The 18912-nt window shown below is 45.2% G+C and overlaps 1 protein-coding gene and 1 non-coding gene across 3 annotated transcripts in view; both read left to right on the top strand.

Annotated features, from left to right (window-relative positions):
• Nucleotides 1-18912, top strand: part of Cacnb4 (calcium voltage-gated channel auxiliary subunit beta 4) — a 254056-nt gene that overhangs the window by 77520 nt on the left and 157624 nt on the right. The gene's annotated exons all lie outside the window — the stretch shown is intronic.
• LOC115063795 lies at nucleotides 18590-18696 on the top strand. The gene has a single exon (XR_003843654.1). It is a non-coding gene; the product is annotated as a U6 spliceosomal RNA (small nuclear RNA).

The following is an 18912-nucleotide window of genomic DNA, read 5'->3' as shown; positions in this document are numbered from 1 at the left end:
CCCTCTCCCCCTCAGTGCTCAGCAGACCTGCCCTCTCCCCCCTCTGTGCCCAGCAGACCTTCCCTCTCCCCCCTCAGTGCCCAGCAGACCTTCCCTCTTCCCCCTCAGTGCTCAGCAGACCTGCCCTCTCCCCTCAGTGCCCAGCAGACCTTCCCTCTCCCCCTCAGTGCTCAGCAGACCTTCCCTCTCCCCCTCAGTGCTCAGCAGACCTGCCTCCTTCACATTACCCAGAGGGTCAGTGGTCAGTGATTTGTGTGGAGTCCTACTGGTTTGTTGTTGTTGTTGTTGTTGTTGTTGTTGTTTTGTTTTGTTTTTGTTTTTGTTTTGAGACAGGGCTTCCCTGTGGAGCCCTGGCTGCTGTCCTAGAATTCTCTCTGTAGACCAGGCTGGCCTCAAATTCACAGAGATCCTCCTGCCTCTGCCTTGGTGTGTGCCTCCATACCTGACCTCTACATTCCTACTTTTAAGCTCCCTCTTTTTCAAGTTATTTTAAAAGGGAAGTTTTCTCAAATGTGTGTGTGTGTGTATTCATATACACATATATTTTATTTACATATATGTCTATATTAAACATATTATATAGAATGTAAACATATATATATATATATATATATATATATATATATATATATTTTTTTTTTTTTAACATGTCTGAAAACCTCCTTTCTCTCAGGCGTGTGGATGTTTATGGTCTCAGCCTTGTTGCCACAGGTCTCAGAGTTTCTCTGGATGCTGTGCTGTAAGTGTTTCCTCTCTGGACCCTTCCTTCATCTTTCATCAAGGCGAGGCCCATCACACATCCCATTGTTCCCTCCCTACTCTTGCTTCTAGTCTTAAGCCACCCAGAAAACCAGACAACTTTTAGAAAAACATGTGGAATGAGAAGTAATGGGCTCTTGCCAAAGGTCTGGGGAGAGTTCTGAGCCATAAAATACAGCAGGTTTATTGTTTTTAAAGTTTTCTTTTCTTTTTCTTTTTTCCTTCCCAGAGGGCTTTCTCAAAAAGGGCCATTTTCTCTTTTTCAGCTTCCCACTGGATACGGAAGTTGATTCCTGCCTCTGCAGCCTCTCACTAGCTGCATTCGAATAGATTATTATTTTTCAAGCATGGTCTGTAGAACCACCTGGGTTAGAGTCACTGCAGGTGATGTAAGAATGCAAATCTGTATGAGTGACTCCTCACGCACACGTGGAATCAGAACTTCTGGGTGCAGGGCTCAAGAATAAACATTTCTGTCATGCGTGCCCTGCGTTTGAGAATGACTTGAAGTGGCATTGAGCCGTGTTTTTAATCTCATCTAAGCTTGACTTAAATTTCCGCCAGTCACAAATGCTCTTCTAACTTTGGAATGTTTGCTTGTATATAATGAGACATCATGGGAAGGGAACCCAAGTCTCAAAACACTGAATTTATTCGTGATATGCGTATGGTCGTGGACACTTGGTAGACACAGCCTGTGGGTAATTTCATTCAGTGTGTGTAGTGTGCCTGAATTTTCATAATAATGCACCATTGGAAATGATTCTTTTCACTTTAGAATTAGGATGTGGAATTTGCACTTTTAATGCCATGTTGGTGTCTTAGAAGTTCCACTGCCATGATAAAATACCATGGCCAAGAGCAACTTGGGAGGAGCTTAGTTTAGGTTACACTTTCATACCACCATCCATCATCAAAAGTTAGGGCAGGGACAAATGCGAAGGCCATGGAGGAGTGCTGCTTACTGGCTTACTCTTTATGACTTGCTTAGCCTGCTTTCTTCCACCATCCTGGACCACCCGCTCAGGGTTGGTATGACCCCACCCCTGTGAGACAGGCCTACCTATATCAATCACCAATCAATAAAATGTACCCACAGGCTTGCCCATAGGTCTATCTGGTGTGGATATTCTCAGTTGGGGTTCCTTCTTCCAAAATGACTCTAGCCTGTGTCAAGTTGATATGAAAACGAGCCAGCACAGTTGACATTCAGAGAGTTTGGGATATGGGAGTATTTTACATCTGAATTTTTAGATTAAGGCCTCTTGACCTGTAGTTGCAAATCCACGGGATGCTCAGGGAAATAGGAAAACCCAGTGGTTCAAAGTGCAAGCAACTCTTGAGATCGGCTGTCTGCCTTGTAATCCCAGCTCTGATGCTACCTACTGAGTGGTGTAGGATAACATACGGAAGCTCTTTGCCCCCAGTTTCCCTGTACGTAAAATGGAGATAATAAAAAATATCTACCTTATGAGGTAGCTGAGCCACTGAAGGACATAAAATTTAGAGCAATAATCGTACAGTGAATGTTAGCTATTACAGCTGTTGTGCTTTTGTGGGCTGCCTATGGCATCATTTTTGTGGTTTAGTTAGTTCAAAGCAAAGCCATTGCCTAGAATATAAAAACACCTCTCTAGTCACCTTTGTGCCTGAGCATGCATGAATGAACACACACACTTGACATCATGAATGACTTGTCATGACCTGGCTTGACAGCACAGCTACAGATCCCCATCATGGTGACAGTCGCGCCTACCTCCTGGAAAGCAAAATGTCTACATCTGAAGGCACATCACTGCTATAAGTCTTAATATTTTTATAGCAATCTTAATGTCAAATCGTGAGACGTACAGGAGGCTTCAATCCAGAGGAGTGGCTTTAAGCTGAGAAAGGGGGAAGGGTTCTTCTAGGTGTACCAGATTATACAGTAATACCGATGGAATCCTTTACAAGAGTTTTGCTGGTTTCTATGGCAACTGAATTCAAAATAGGGTCCTAGAAGCCCCTTTGGGGTAGCGAAAGGATGCAGGCTCCATTCCTTCTGTAGAGATAGAATATATATAGTTTGTGCAAAATATTTTCTGGATGGGGTTTTTGTGAGTTATCCTACCATTGCTGGCTGTGTCGGGCTTGTAGTTTGGCCCCTCCCCCTTCTTCCTGTAGCTCTCAGTGAGAGTTGTAAGCTGCCCTACAGTGCTCACTTGGCTATGAATAGCTAGTGTGTTGCCTTGTTGCTCATAACAGATGCACTCCGTATTTTTTGACTCTTCTGACTAATAGTATAGTAATTAGTAAGAAAAGAGAGCAACTGTACACAGTTCCCAGGTTAGCAAGTCAACCTATTTTTAGTAGCAGCTGGAGAAAATACTTTTGAGTAAATAGTTTTTGAAGGAAAAAAAAAAAAAAAGCAACTTCCAAATTGAATCCCATGAGCAGAAGGGAAAGACTTCTGTGGATACTGATTGTAGCAAGACAGACAACGCTTTACTGCCATTGATGTACACCCCTAAGAGGATTTGGGATGGCAAAGTTTATTCTGTACCTTTCTTCCTGCCCATTGTGGGACTAATCAGGTCCTCCCCCATCACCTTCACTCTGGGACCTGGATGGCAGAACAACACTGGTGTGCAGCTTTGCCGATTCCGTGGTCTCGGAGAAGCCCACAGTAAATGAACATGCTGGCTGATCTCCATGCACTTTTGCCCATGGTTCACGCCCTATGTCATGTCCAGACATGTGGTGAGAAGTCTGTTGCAGCAGGGACACCAGAGCTTAGACATGAAGGATGGGTGGGTGGGGCGTGTTTTGGAGATGGTAGTGGTAGGGAGTAATGATAAAAGCAGAGAATTTAGAGATGAACGAAATGGTCCATTCAGTCCTAGGGCCTTTCTAGACTCCCTGGATCCAGCCAGTGGATTGTGAGCACTAACTGTTACTGGCCAGGTATGGCGCCAGGGTAAAGCATGTGCTCATATAAGCCCTTGGTTTGATCCCCAGGAACACAGGAAAACCCAGTCACACGTGTTAGTTCAAGTCTAGCACTCTTTTCATCTTAGAATTGGAGAATTGAGGTGTCATGGATATGACAAATGGGCTCTTTGTGTAAGATAACAGCATATTCTGTACCTTAAAATCCACATTTTCCTCTTGTTTCTATTCTCTTGCTTAACATTATTTTGGATAATTAAATTACATATGCAAATTCCTCATCATGGTAGAACTCAATGACTACATGAACAATTTCGTAATTAGTTCTCTGAGCCGTTTAAAGCCCCCGGAAGATGAAAATGGTCTAGAAGATTGTTTTCCCATGGTAGTTTTCTTATATTGATTTGAAACTGTGACTCCTTTGCATTGCACTAAAACTCTCCGTATGAAGAAAGCTGCAGAAGAGCTTTGTCCTGGACCAAGGGTATTTCCGAGGCATGGTGTACTGTTCAGTGGCATGTTTGAGCTGGATGTGAGCACATTTTTTGAAGCCTGTTCACTGTCTACTGGTTGTCGATTTGTCTAAGCCCAGTGAGACACAACAAGAATGTAGAGGTGGTTACGCGTAACAGGTCATTACAGAAGAACAGCCAGGACACAAGAGAAGCCTTATCGTGAATCAGTCCTCAGCGGCTCCGGCAAGCCTCCTGGGACAGATGGAGTCCTATCTGCATGAACATCAGTTACACTGCAGTGGAAGGAACAGAGAGCATTGTGGGGTATGTGCCTCAGGGGTAACAGGTCCCTTGGGGCTAGTATGCTCTGGGGACCCTCTGGAAGTGCTCTGGCTATTCCCCATCCCGCTTTTATGAAGGTCTCCTACATTTCCAGGCGAAGGTGGCTCCCAGTCCATGCCACCTGGAGTTGTCTTGCAATAGCAGTGACGAAGCACCACTGTGAACTGTGGGGTACAGGGCAGGCACATGACTTAATTCTACGTAAAACATGTTTATGGGATACCACCATAGGAGAAAACCTGCCTGCTGTGTTAGATGAATCCACTGTTCTGTGTCTATACAGCAGGGTGTGGTCAGTGCTTACCATAGATGAATCCACTGTTCTCTGTCTATGCAGCAGGGTCTGGTCAGTGCTTAGCACCTCACAGCATCTCACAGGGAGCTGTTGATGTTTTCCCCATCACTTAGGAAAGGCCTGAATTATTTAATCAGGAAGTTTATCTCCAAAAGAGATGTGGGAATTAAGTGAAAGAGATCATTGATTGTGGAGACAGAGAAGCCTTCCATAATCGGGACAAGCTGGGGAGTCTGTAGATGGTGACATCGTTCAGAAGCACGGCATGAGCTCATCTCACAGCGTATCAAGGAGACTGGGTCCCGTGTAGTGATCAGGCTCTCGTGAATGAAGCATTGTGAGTCTTACAGTCCTGCCTTGGGAAGGATGTCTTGAAGAGGTTCCTGGGAGTCCTTTTTGTGCTAGGGAAAAGGTCTCACGTTGGTGAGGTTTTAGTGATTGATTTTTGCCCCTTCCTGGCCTTTTCTTGGGAGTTTCTCTACTGTGTAACCCCTAGAAGTTCCATTCTGGCCACGGCTGAGGAAATATGGGCTTAGCGATGTCTCCCAGCCACACAGTCTTTGCTATGCGCTGTTCTCTTTCATTATCAATTCTGTATATACCTACTTTTAAAAAAGATAATTTAATTTATTTTAAATTACATATGTATATATGTATGTCTATGTGCCGGTAAGTGCTCAAGAGTGTAGGTACCCGAAGAGGCCAGAAGAGGGCGTTGGATTCCCTGGAGCTGGAGTTACAGGTAGTTGTGAACTGCCCAGAGTGGGTGCTGGGAAGTTAGGTCCCCTGGAATAGCAGGCAGGGCTGTTAACCACTGAGCTATCTCTCCAGTTACAGCTTTTCATTATTTATTTATTTATTTATTTATTTATTTATTTATTTATTTATTGTGTAGGTGTGCACGCACGTGTGTGTGTGTGTGTGTGTGTGTGTGTGTGTGTGTGTGTGTGCATGTGCCTTCTGTCTATGACTCTCCACTCAATGCACCCCTGACTGCATCATTCACAGTGCTAGGCTATAGTCAACCTTTCAGAGATCCCCATGGAGGGAGAATGCTCCTGTGTTCAGTATCTAGTTCTGGATTTGCTAGCTGGGTGACCATGTGCCATTTGTTCTCTGAGGCTCAGGTTTATCCACCTCCCCCCAAGTCACTGGTGATGTGAACACGGAAGGTATCCCAGGGTTCACACTAAAATCAGCATGGGCCATAGCACCTGTTCTCCGTGTGTTTGCCACGCACTTTTTCACATTCTTTTACTGTATCAATTGAGGATACTATCACATTGTCACTTTCGGTAGCTCTATTACTTCTGTGCCACTGAATCTGAAATGAACTTAAGTCCCAAAATCTTCCCATGTTCTGGATTGTTAAGCCCACCAGTTGTATCCTGTTAAGAGTGAGTAACAAGTATCTCAATGGGAGAATAGCATCTACCTCACAGGCTTGATCTGCTGTGTGGCTTGCCACGGCACATGTAACGTAAGTGTCTAAAATATGGTAAAAAGAAGACGTGCTAGCTATAATCTTTATTATCGCTACTCGTTTAACACAGCTTAATTTAATGGTTCCAGAGGTAATGCAGTCAGTGAAGATTATTTGCGAATCTAACAGAGAAAGGGAACTCTACTTGAAGCCAATGAGCTCATGGCAAGTTAGTGGCTGAGTGCAATAGGTGATCAGGAAATCTTAAGTGTTTTGACATTGTCCATTGGTTGTTCCTGCTTTCTCGTGGTTTAGATTTATTTTTATTATTTCAAATTATATATGTGTATGTGGAGGGGCTATGTGCACATGTGTGAGTGCAGGTGCCTTCGGAGGCTAGAGGCGTTGAGTCATTCCGGAGCTGGAGCAACAGGTGGCCATGAGCCATCCGGCGTGGGTACAGGGACCCAGAACAAACCCTGCAAGGGCATTGCACACACTTAACTGCTTAGTCATTGATCCAGCCCCTCAACCCTTTAACACTTGTTATAATTTAAAATTTGAATTGCAAATATATATATATATTTCATATATTTCAACCCTAGATAAAAAGATAAAAACATCACTTGGTTATTTCTTAAAGTGTGCTGTGCTCTCCGGCATTCAATCAGTTAAGTATTTAATTTACTTACTTATTTCTGACACAGAGTCTTGTTAATGTAGCTCAGTCTGGCCTTGAACTCAAGACCTTCTTGCTTCTGCCTACAGTGCTCATATTTGCACATATCTTTTTTTGTTGTTGTTGTTTTTTTCGAGACAGGGTTTTCTGTGTAGCCCTGGCTATCCTGGAACTCATTTTGTAGACCAGGCTGGCCTCAAACTCAGAAATCCACCTGCCTCTGCCTCCCAAGTGCTGGGATTAAAGGCGTGTGCCACCACCGCCCGGCTATGTGTCCTTTTTCTTGATGGTTTTTAGCAGGTGGCTCTCACAACAGGAAAAGGAAAAAGACCAGGACAATTAGATATCAGATGTCTGCAGAGGGAGACTGGCCTGACTGCTGGCTGAAGGTATCCAGCCGATGATTATATTTTCCTGTGTTGTTTTGAAAACCTAGGTCCGCAGCTCAGTCATTGCTCGAGCACAGATGTTGCTGTGTGCATATCTGTAGATGAGGATCTTGATGCTCTGTCTATGCCCTCCTCCCTACCCCCGATCAACTTTAATTTTAGAATAGTTTTAGATGTACAGAATGGCCCTGTAGTCATCACCAAGGGTTTCTGGGAATATCCTGGGTGGGCAGGGGGTATATTCCTGCCCCATTATCATCTGACTGTAGTCTGACACATTTGTTACAGTTAATGGACTGGTAGTATTGACTTTGCTTCATTAGATTTCTTTAGCTTTAGCCTGGTCCCCTTGACTCCCCACCCCCTTTTGTCTTAAGGTCACATCCAGGATGCCACATGATCTGTAGTTGTCACATCTGCTAGGCTACTTTGGGATGTGACAGTTTTCTCTGGCCTATTTTCCACCCGCTTTGAGCTAGTTTTTAAGAGGTGTCCTTTCTCGGCTCAGGGAAGTGCAGGATGGTGATATTCACAGGGACATTCAACTCCCTCACGAATCTTCCCATCAACAAATCCTTACAGAGTACTTAGAGATGAAGAAGCTGAACCTAACAAAGGAGCCACAGTACATTGCCTTCCTTACCTCATGCCAAACCACTTTGCCCTTCACTGTGTTTAAAGATCCCCCAGGGATCTTGTTAAAATGCAGACTTGTTTGGAACTTTCACAGCGGGGGTTGGGGGGCAGAGTTTTGTGTTTTTAACAAGCTCCCAGGTGCAGCCAGGCCACCCCCTCCTCACCCTTAGGATGCAGACCCTACACTTAGGCAGAGCTCCGCACAGGGCTAGTGAGAGCCTGGGGAAGCATGGAGGATGGAGTGGTAGGTAAACTGCATGTCTGCCATCAAGATGTTTGCAACTTAGAGGAACAAGAGAACAAAACAGGAGAAATAACCTAGTCACAGAAGAGTCAGTCTTGTAGGATTTGGTACATATCAAATGCAGAGTCAGAAAGTAAAATGGGATCACGGTTGTCTTGGGGAGGAGGGGATGGGGAGTTGGTGTTAGATGTGTACAGACTCAGTTTGCACAATGGGAAGATTTTGGAGGTAGATGGCAATGAAAGTTGCACCAAAAAAGTGCATGTCGTTAATACTACCGAACTGCACATTTAAAAAAATTGTCAAAGTAGCAGTATTTCTGGTGTGCATATTCTACCACAACTGAAAATTGCTTTAAAAAGACACTGTGGTGGCTGGACAGGTTAGGAGCACTGTCTGCTCTTCCAGAGGACTCAGGTTCAACTCCCAGCACCCACATGGCAGCTCACGACTGTAACTCCAGTTGCAGGGGATCTGATGGTGCCTAACACGGACATACATGTGAAGGGAAATGAAATTTAAGATGAAATTTAAGGCCTGTGATTCATGTAACTTAGGTCAAAAAATTGTTTGTAAGCTTAGAAGCCGGAGGCAGAGGACACAGTAGAACAGGCCATTGTTAAAACATTCCTGGGGTGGCTGATAGTTTGGACTATCATATGTTACTTGCTCGTACCATTCTGCAAATGTGTTGGTGTTTAAATGGGTCAATCGTGTGTAACCACGCCAAATTCCTCTTAGCCCCCACCCTCTCCCTATAAAAACCCCTAGCTTTCGAGCCACGTGGTTGATGCCTCTACCTCCTGCATCGGCCCGGAGCTCTGCCATTAAACTACCTCGAGTTTTTACATCCAGGTGGTTTATTTGTGGTTTTTGGGTGCCACCTTCTCAAGACTGGAGTGGGGAGGGCTCCCCACGGAGGTCTTTCACATGCAGCAAGACAGTCCCCATAAAGCAAAAATAAAAAATTGCTTCAAAGACAAAGGAAATGGATGCTAGTTGTTAGAATTGTCAGGAGAAAGATGAATGACGTCAGTAGAAGTTCAGTCATGGAACATGGGTACTGTGACAGGCACAACATGCTTACAGACTCCTTTCTAACAATGCCTCGAGACAGCCACTTGTCAGTCTTGCTCTCCAGATTTCAGGGTCAAGAAGGGTCACAGAATGGGTTTGGAGGGCTGTTGGAGTCAGTGAAGTACTTGCTATTAATTGATCAGGACCTGATCTTCAGACCCCAAGTGGAAAAGCCAGGCGTGGTGGCATGTCGCTGTAACCCCACTGTGAGGGAGGTAGAGGCAGGCAGAACCCCGACACGCCTTGGCCGGCCAACCTAGTCTGAAGAGCTCTGGGCTAAATAAGAGACTCTGTCTCAAACACCAAGTTGGCCAGCTCCAAACACCACGCTAAGACTGATCTCCGGCCTTTACCTGCATGCTTTAGGGTTTCAACAGTGTCCTCTGTGGTCAGCAGTCAGCATACATGGGAGTAGCTTAAAGCAAGATGACAGGGCCCATGGGACTGTTGTAAATTGAGGAGAGCATGTCCCATTCAACCAAGATCCCAATGACTTAGGCCACTGATAGGCGTGGGTAACATGGAAAGTTGGGAGGTCCTCAGATCCCTGATGGTGTGCGTGTGGCCTGTGTCGTGGGCATGCAAGACCATAAGACACCTGGTGCATGTCTTCCTGGCTGGGTCAGTAGGGTAGGAATGAGTGCAGTTTCACCAAGTGCCGTAACTATGATGTTTGTAATACAGCAAGGATGAGTGGGGTAAATCCTGAGGATAGGCAGTGTCCTGAGCACTCTGCCGTGGCCTCTAACAACCCATTCACTCATGGTTGTTACCTCTGTTTGCCACAGGGCAGAGTGGGCCAGGATGAGCACAGCAGAAACCCAGGGTGAACTGGCAAGTTAATGAACTCCAACTTTCTGAAAGCTGTTTTTCATGGTACTGTACTACAAGAGCAATTTAAACAGGAACCGCTAGATGTCGCCACCTAATGGTTCTTAAATGTGACAGAGGCAAGGGACAGGGCAATTCTCCCTCTACCTTGAAGACAACGGAGCAATAGCTCCGATCGATCGTTTCTGGCTTCCTGTTGGAAAGTGTCACCCTGAGCAGTTACCACAGTGGCTTGTCTCCTACCCACCCCTTGCCTTAGCTGACTGTTTACTTTTGAGCCTCTCTCTGCTTGTGGGTTTGTTTTGAATTTTACAAAAGGCAATGGGAACTGTCATTTCCTAAGTCAGCTTCTCCCTCACACCAACTACAGGAGCTGCCTTAGGCAGGAGGGGAGGACAGGATTGACTACAGGGGCTTTGGTGGAGGTGGGAGTGGGGGGAAGGGAAGGAGGGAGAGAGGGAGGAGGGAAGGAGAGTGGGGGTCAGAAAGGCAGCTTGCTTCCTATTTAAATGCACTTATGAATTGCACCAGTGCTATAATTAGGCCCTTACTGCCAGCACTGGCAGGAGTGCAGCAAATATATGCTCAGCGGAGGCACAGCAGTGGACCTTGCAAATTGTGTGAGACAGCGAGGAGCCCCTGGGCAGGGAGGGGAGAGGGTCCTGCACCTCTTGGTAGCAGAGGGTGATGGTGCTGTTGGCTTTTTCAGAGGAAAGGAGAGGGGAGGAGCGGCTTCATGGTGCCCTGGGTGGAGGAAACTCACCTGTTCAGGACTGAGTTATCCAATGTGCAGGCTCTGCTTCCCGTGCCCACAGAGGAGAATCACACTGAGCAAATCTGTGAACTTGCAGAGGACTCTCTAGCTCTAAATCTCATCAACACAGGGACAGGTGACTTTTTTTTTTTTTTTTTTTTTAATCTCAGTGCACCTAAGGCAGAGAGTGAAGAGAAGGTTCTTTAAAACAACTCTATGTAACACAGACAAAGGTAGGCAGGGAGGTGGTGGAGGGACCACTGGAAAACCTTGGAGCATTCATGGTAACTCATCTCCTAGCTTTTGGGCAGGAGGTTGAAGTATACAGGGTGAATTGGGAACTGATGGAAAGACAGGGCTGAGAAGGCTGTGAGAACGGCTGCACAGAGCTTTGGGAGATTCTGGAAAAATCAAGAGAACGGTACAGAGCAATGTTTTCAACTCAAGGAAGAAGAGGTCAGCCAAACAGACCAAACGCTGTGCTTCCTAGAGCCTTGCAGAAATGGTTTGTAATCAGCTAGAAGGCAATGCTTTGACTCGGCGACAGAAGGAATTTGAAAAAAAAATAATGTATTTTTTAACTATGTGTGCCTTTGCATGGGTCTCTGTGTGCACGGACACACGGAGGGCAGAAGAGGGCAGCAGATTCCCTCTAGCTGGAGACAAAGTGGCTGCAAGGTGCCCAACAGATAGTGGGGACCAAACTTGGGTCCTCTGCACAAGGGACAAGTGCTCTTAACTGATAAGCCATGGCTCTTGCTTGCAGAATGGTTTATCACATTATTTATTTATTTATTTATTTATTTATTTATTTATTTGATTTAGAGTGTGTATGTTGTGTATGCCACAACATGCGGATGGAGGTCAGAGAGCGGCCTGCAGGTGTCTCTTTTCTCCTTTCACCATCTCGGTCCCTGCAGCATGTGTCTTTACTCCCTGAGCCATCGCACTAGTCTGACAGAACACATTTTGAAAATTTAGAACAACAGCGTTGAAGCTTTCCTTTGTGTTATTAACCCAAACAGAGACTTTGCCGTTAATCCATGAAACGCACAGACTAAGCTGTCTCAAGTGGGAACACTGCTAACGTTAGTCGTAACTTCTCCTCACTGGAGGGAGTCAAAATTACTTTCATCTGCGTCCCGAGTCATCACCAACACCACATAGAAGGGAACTGGAATTTATCTTCGTTCTATGAGTGCTGACACACTCCTGTAAATCTCAACACTCAGGACATTCAGACAGGAAGACTGCTGTGAGTTTGAAGCCAGACTGAACTAAATAGGGAGTATCGGGGTAGGCTGGGCTACAGAATGAGAGTGTGCTCCTCTGTCTCTCATACCATAATGATAATAATATCAAAACAATAGCAACACTAATAAGATCCTACTACACATTTGAGCCATGTATTATCTTATGGGATTCCATAAACACAGGACCCCAAAGAAATGGGAATTTCCCCAGGAATCTCATTCTGGGAGAAAGAAAGGGTGACAGCCCAGAGCGGGAACTTGTCTGCTGGGAAGAGATTTTACACAGCTCTTAACAATCTTTCAGACCATCTACCAGGATGAGACTGAAGCCCAGACAATGAAGAGCTGAAGAGTTTGGCAGGACCACACCTTGACCAGGCCTGTTTGGATGCGCATATCCTTGGTCCCCTGTTTAAACTTTGATATCACTGAAGGGCTGCCTGAAGACAAAGATAGGTTTTGGGCTAGGGAGGTCACTGGAGTGCTTTGTTCCTGTGTGTTTGATAGATGGAAGATGAATACCCCAAGACCCAGCATCTAGGGGTTAAGTAACTTGTCTAAGGTGATAATATTCTAGTAGAATATGTTGCATATTTGACCTCATATAAATTCTACCTGAAATTAATAGAGTCCATACATAAGCACTTTGTTTGGAGGAAATACCTTCTGACTCTTTCTGTGCAGAACCTGGGGCATAGCCACTCCGCTGCCTCAGAGCTGATGTATGTGCAGACAGAAAGCCCAGCGATAGGTCTCCTAGTGGTGTCAGTGCTGTATAATGTGTGTGGCACTTAAAAAAAAAATCCTTAAAATAATATATATTCCTAAGTCATTGAAGGAGTACCAACATAAATGTTTAAAGCAGGCAGAAAAAGGAGCGAGGGAATAACTCATCTTGCAACTTCAAAAACTTTGTTACCCTGCCAGCCAGCTGCCAGTAGGACTCTGCTTAGGAAGGTGTGTGGTGCCAGGAGTTCCTGCGTTGATCTGCCTCCTTTCAGGCCTTTCCTAAGCCACTGAAGGGTGGCCTGCAGCTTCTTCTGTGGCCTTACACTCTGTGTGTGTGTGTGTGTGTGTGTGTGTGTGTGTGTGTGTGAAAGTTTTGGGACTCCTGAGCCCTTTCAGGTCCTTCTCTGATAGGATAACTGGCAGCATTTTCTTTCCTCCCCCACCCTCCCTCCTTGCCCTTTCTGTGTTTGGAATAGCACCTGCTAGGCAGCAAGCAAGCCACAAGGTTTAGCCATTGCCATCCTTTGATCTCAGTTTGTAGCTAGGATAGCCTTGAACTCATGGGAAACAAAGAATCCTACTGCCTCCGCCTCCTTTGGAGCTGAGACTACCGGCCTGCACCACTGCACTTGGCTAGAAACAAAATTGTCTAAGACAGTTAAACATCACATGGCCCTGGTATCTTGTCATCGTTTCTGGGATCTGAGCCCACCCACTGCTGCCTTGCTACTTCACCTTCCTTGATAGACCTTGGGTTCCTTCTTGCTTATTGCATCACAGCCTGCTGGAAGCTCCTCCCTCCCAGAGCACTTCTTACTCCAGGATTCATGTTTTCAAAAACTAGATGGACTCCACCTTAATTAAGGGGGCTTTTGCTCTTGCCTCAGCTTCTCAGCAGACAGAAGGATCCCAAAGAAATGGAAATTTCCCCAGGAATCTCATACTTGGAGAAGGAAAGAATGTTAGATCAGAGGGGCGTCTTGTCTCCTGGGAAGAGATTTCACACAGCTCCAACAACTTTTCAGACCATCTTATAGGATGACTGAAGTCTTTGGCAGGACCACACCTTGACCAGGATTGGTTAGATGTGTATATCCTTGGTCCCTGTTTAAATTTTGATCTCACTGAAGTCCTGAAGACAAAGAAGGACTTAAGGGTTTCACTGGATCACTTTGTCCCTTTTTTTCCATTAACTAAATCTTTTTTTTTTTTTTCTGCTTTTTACTTTTAAGTTGGCTCTTTTTATTGGCACCTTGCACTCAGTGGTCAGAGCTGATTTGGGGCACAGGTTATGACTCCCCCCCAAACTCTGCTAATACTATCTCCTTCCACCTCCCCTCTGCTAGGCTTTCTGGGCCAGGCGGACTGTTCAGAGGTTGGCCACAATGGCGATGTAGGCCATGCTCTGAATGCAGCCTCCTGGGCTTGGGTCCAGATGGCTGTTAATTACTCTACCCTTTGGCAGGTCGGCCACAATAATGTGTAAAATGCAAGTTCTGCTGGTGCTTACAAGGTAGGAGGTGGAGATGGTTCAGTGAAGTGCTTAGAGTAATACTTGCCACTCAGTAAGCATGAGGAAGCCTTAGCTATTTCTCAGTAACAGCTGCAGATGAGAGCCTGCAAGGCCACGAAGAGCCACTGGCTCAGTCACCGTGGAATGGGCGTGTCTGTGCTCGCACGGCACCTGGTTGTATTTCTATTCACCCTGGGCCTGGACCTCATGGGAGGGATTCCTTCTCACCTCCACAAGTCTCTATACTGAGGGTCCAGACTTGCTGGGGGTGGATGGGGCAGAAAGTGATGTGGAGACTAGGTGGCTGAGTGGATGTGGGGAGCTGGGCAGGGAGATCACCAGGTGAGGTGGCCAGGTCAACAGCAATACTAAGAATGATGCACACTGTAGTGGTTTTAATTGTTGGGTGCCATTTACGCTTGTTGAGAGCAAACTCTGGGATCGAAGAGGCTTCCTCTCTGAGTCCAGCATGTTAATTTCAAGTGTTCTTCAAGATCACTTGTCCTGAGTCGGGCTGGTCTCCTAACTGTAAGAACAAAAACAATGAGGAGTATTAACAACACTGCATCCTTGAGAATAGATAGAAGGTAAGCTATTTCCAACTACAGTATATTATCCCATAATATAAGATACCTGTGGTGGCAGTGGGAATCGGCAACTTCAGCCATTGGAAGCTCATCCACAAAGAGAAAGCTTAATCGGAAATCCCAGCTGACTGCCTCGACTTCCCCAGCTGATTTCTGCTGGATGTTGGTAAGCCCTTGTTCTGATGATGTAATCTATTGATTGCGTTCTTAATTGGCCTACTCCGGTTGTCTCCGCTTGTTTTGAGCAGTTTGAAAATGTATCTTCTACTTCTCTCTGCTTACTTTAACTTGCTATATCCTTAATAAACTCCCCCACTCATAACTGAAAACAGGGCTATCGCTGCTGATCATCCAGATTATATAGAACAACTGAGAAGGGAATGCTTTGGTGGGAGAGAAGTAAAGAGGCTAGGTACTGTCACGTCTAGACACTCTGAGCTTGGGTGTTTGGACGCATCAGTAACAATGATGACTGGCAACCAGGGCAATAGTAGACCACACTGATGGCGTAATATGCTCTGGTCTCTGTACCCAGCCTCCCAGAGACTCTGACACACCTATCTCCACAACAGCCTAATGAAGAGGACCCTAGATGCAGACTGGTTAAATCACTTGTGTAAGGCCACTCTGCTCATTGCGATCAGACAATCTAGAGCCATAGCTTACACATTTTTTTCCCCTGAACTCTGTGTCTATAGTTTCAGAGGATGGCAGGTCTGAGCATACAGGCATGTATGGCAAGGAATAATATTGCCAGAAAAGACCCAAAGCATTGTAATGCATACCTTTGATTCTAAAGCCTGGGCGGTAGAGGCAGAAGAATTACTAACTCAAGGCAGCTTCAGCTATGTAGGGCATTTGTGGTCAGCCTGGGCTACATGAGATCTTGCCTCGAAACAAACAACAAACAAACACAGCCACAGGTGGTAGAATGTTACATAGGATACAGTCTCAGCTTTCAGTTCCCATGGGAGACCCTAGAGAGTGTTATGGGTGTTGGCTGAAAGAGCATCCTTTTTCTGGCTTTAGTGAACATCATAGTTGAAGATGCAATTATGTGACAGAAGGTGGGGAAAAAGCTCCCAGTGAAGACCACATTACACTGATACATTATTGGTGTAGCCCTCACTTCACTGTTCAGTCAACAAGGTTTCTTTAGAATGCTTGCAAATTCCTTAACTTAGCAGTCTTGACAGAGAAGGGTGAAGTGTTACTATAGAGGGAACCTAGGAAGAAACAGATGGGGAAGCAGTCTCCTAGCTAGACACTCCCTGCTGAGTTTTATTTAACAAAGTATATACGAAGTAGTATAGTATAATGACCCACTAGTTATGTCCTGGAGTTTGTTAGTAATTTTCATTTAACTTTTAGAGTGGTGTAGCCTGGACTGAAACAAAACCAAGTGTGGCTGCTAATGGTTTATTTGTACTCTATAAGCCATGTTTAATTACACAAGAGCAGGTTGAACACTGTGGCTCTCAGCTCTCGCTGTGCATTAGAACTATCAAGGAGCTTGGAGAAATTGCACACCTACTCCAACTCCTTCCATTTCAGTCCAGGGACACCAGAATAGGAGTGTGGAGAGAAGAGTGGCTGGGAATATTTGTTGTGTTGGCTAGTGCATAGTTAATAGAGTTGTGCTGCCAAACCGAGAGACTGGAGTAAAGGTTTCGCTCTTATTCCACAAATTTCATTGAAATGATTTTTCTCTGGAGATATAAAGTGTGGGATCCAAAATAGAACTGGAAATAATAAAGGTGCATACACTTAAATGACAGAAAATTTTGGTGCAATGCTGGAAGACATCAGAAGACGAACTTAGGGGGCTGGAGAGACAGCTCAGCGGTTAAGAACACTGACCACTCTTCCAGAGGTCCTGAGTTCAATTCCCAGTAACTACATGGTGTCTCACAACCATCTGAAATGGGATCTGAGGTCCTCTTCTGGTCTATGTGTATTCATACACATAAAATAAATATTTTTTTTTTAAAAAAAGGAGATGGATTTAGATTAGGAGAACAGATGGTTCCCCACCCCCACCCCCAAGCCAATGCACACTGCCCAAGGTGAACACACAGCTGGGAAACCTAGAGGAGACACTCAGCAGTACCTTTAGTTGGCCTCTGAGTGATGATCAGGGTAATTAATTAAAAGACACTCAGTTCCCACCTTGTTTCATTGGCTAAACCACTTAAGGCAGCATTTGTTCCCAGGCTGAAGCTACAAGAATATACCTGTGCTAGGCTTTGGGTCTGAGTCATTGGCATTGTCATTTAGGTGGCAGAGGGAAGCAGGTGGTACCTTTGCATTTCTACAGAAGTGAGGCTTGAGAACTCCAGAGTTCCTCCTACTTTGGGAAAAGGACTGGTTATCTTGCTTGCTGGGTACCCAAGGGGGAGTCCAAGCTGTCTACTTTCTGGTCTGTGTATATGAGGATTTCCACAGATGGGAGTTGAAGTCAGGAGAGGAGACCAGCTATGACTATGTGGGCTGCTGACCATAGCATCATGCTGACAATCCACATTTGGTGTGGTGCGTGTGTGTGTGTGTGAGTGTGTGTGTGTGTGTGTGTGTGTGTGTGAAATAACAAGAGTGAGGCTGACAAGCATGGCTGATTTCTGTATAGCCTTCCTCATTCTCAGGTGTATGGGTGAACCCGTAGCAGTTCCCACAATAAAATGACACCGTGGTCCCCGTTTTATAAGATACTTAAGGGACTCCTGTCCAATTTATATGTGGCAGGGTTCAGATGCAGATAGGTGGACTTTGGGTAAGTTTTTTTGTTTATGAATGCGCCAAACTGATAGATAAATGAAGCTAAAAATATTGAGCAGTTTTTCTCAAATGATGGCTCTTGTGTAGGTGGGCAAGGGGGGTTCTCTGATGGCACTGCTGGGCACAGAGCATTCTAAACACACTACAGCTGCCCTGGGCCCCAGTGGAAGGACAGTGTGGTAGAAAGAGTTGATTTAGGAATTTGATTGTGAGTGGGTGGGTTGTATGTTTGAGTTTCTTGGCACTAACTCAGTGGTGTAAGACAACAGTTATTTTTTTCATAGTTTGGAAGGCTGTGAGTTTGGTATCCGATTGTGAGTAGGGTTATCTCCTTCTAAGGGCAGCAGAGGGGAGATATTCATTTTCTGGTGGCCGTTGACATGACTCACTGTTCTGTGTCTCCATTACTCCAGCCTCCAGCATCCCATCATCTCTGCAATTCTTCATCTTCTTCATCTTCCCTCTTCTCTCATGAGGATACTTGGTGGTGCATCTCTGACTTATTCCTAACCTAAGATGCCCTCACTTCAATATCTTCGACTTTAGTTAAGTTTTCAAATCCCGATACCCCAAATAAGATGTTTAGGTACTCCGGGGATTTGAACACAGTCGTGTTTCATTGGAGGTGGGAGGTGCCATTCAACTCACAGGAGGGTGTACATATTTTCTTTACTAATTTTTCAGGGTGAAATTAGCCTTTGGCAGTAAGGATCTGCTCCAACTGTTTAAGTAAAAGTAATCACCCCTTAGGGGCACCTGCCTGCAGTCTCAGGAGTTGTGAAGTAGAGACAAGAGAACCAGCTTGGAGTATGTGAGAATCTGTCATAAACAGATAGGCAGACAGTTCTGGCTAGTATTATGTCACCTTGACACAAGCTAGGATCAGAGAGGAAGGGGCTCCAATTAAGAAAATGCCTCCAGTGCTCGCTTTGGCAGCACATATTCTAAAATTGGAGCGATACAGAGAAGATTAGCATGGCCCCTGCACAAGGATGACACACAAATTTGTGAAGTGTTCCATATTTTTATTTCTCTTAACATCAATGGACTCAATTCCCCAATAAAAAGAAATAGACTAATAGATTGGCTACACAAATAGGACCCAACATTTTGCTGCTTACAGGAAACCCATCTCAGGGAGAAAGACAGACACTACCTCAGCGTGAAAGGCTGGAAAACAATTTTCCAAGCAAACGGTCTGAAGAAACAAGCTGGAGTAGCCATTCTAATATCATATAAATTT

Source organism: Mus pahari, chromosome 3, assembly GCF_900095145.1.
Source record: "Mus pahari chromosome 3, PAHARI_EIJ_v1.1, whole genome shotgun sequence".
NCBI lineage: Eukaryota > Metazoa > Chordata > Mammalia > Rodentia > Muridae > Mus > Mus pahari.
Note: the sequence above shows the minus strand (reverse complement) of the source record. Positions and strands in the feature narration are given on the sequence as shown.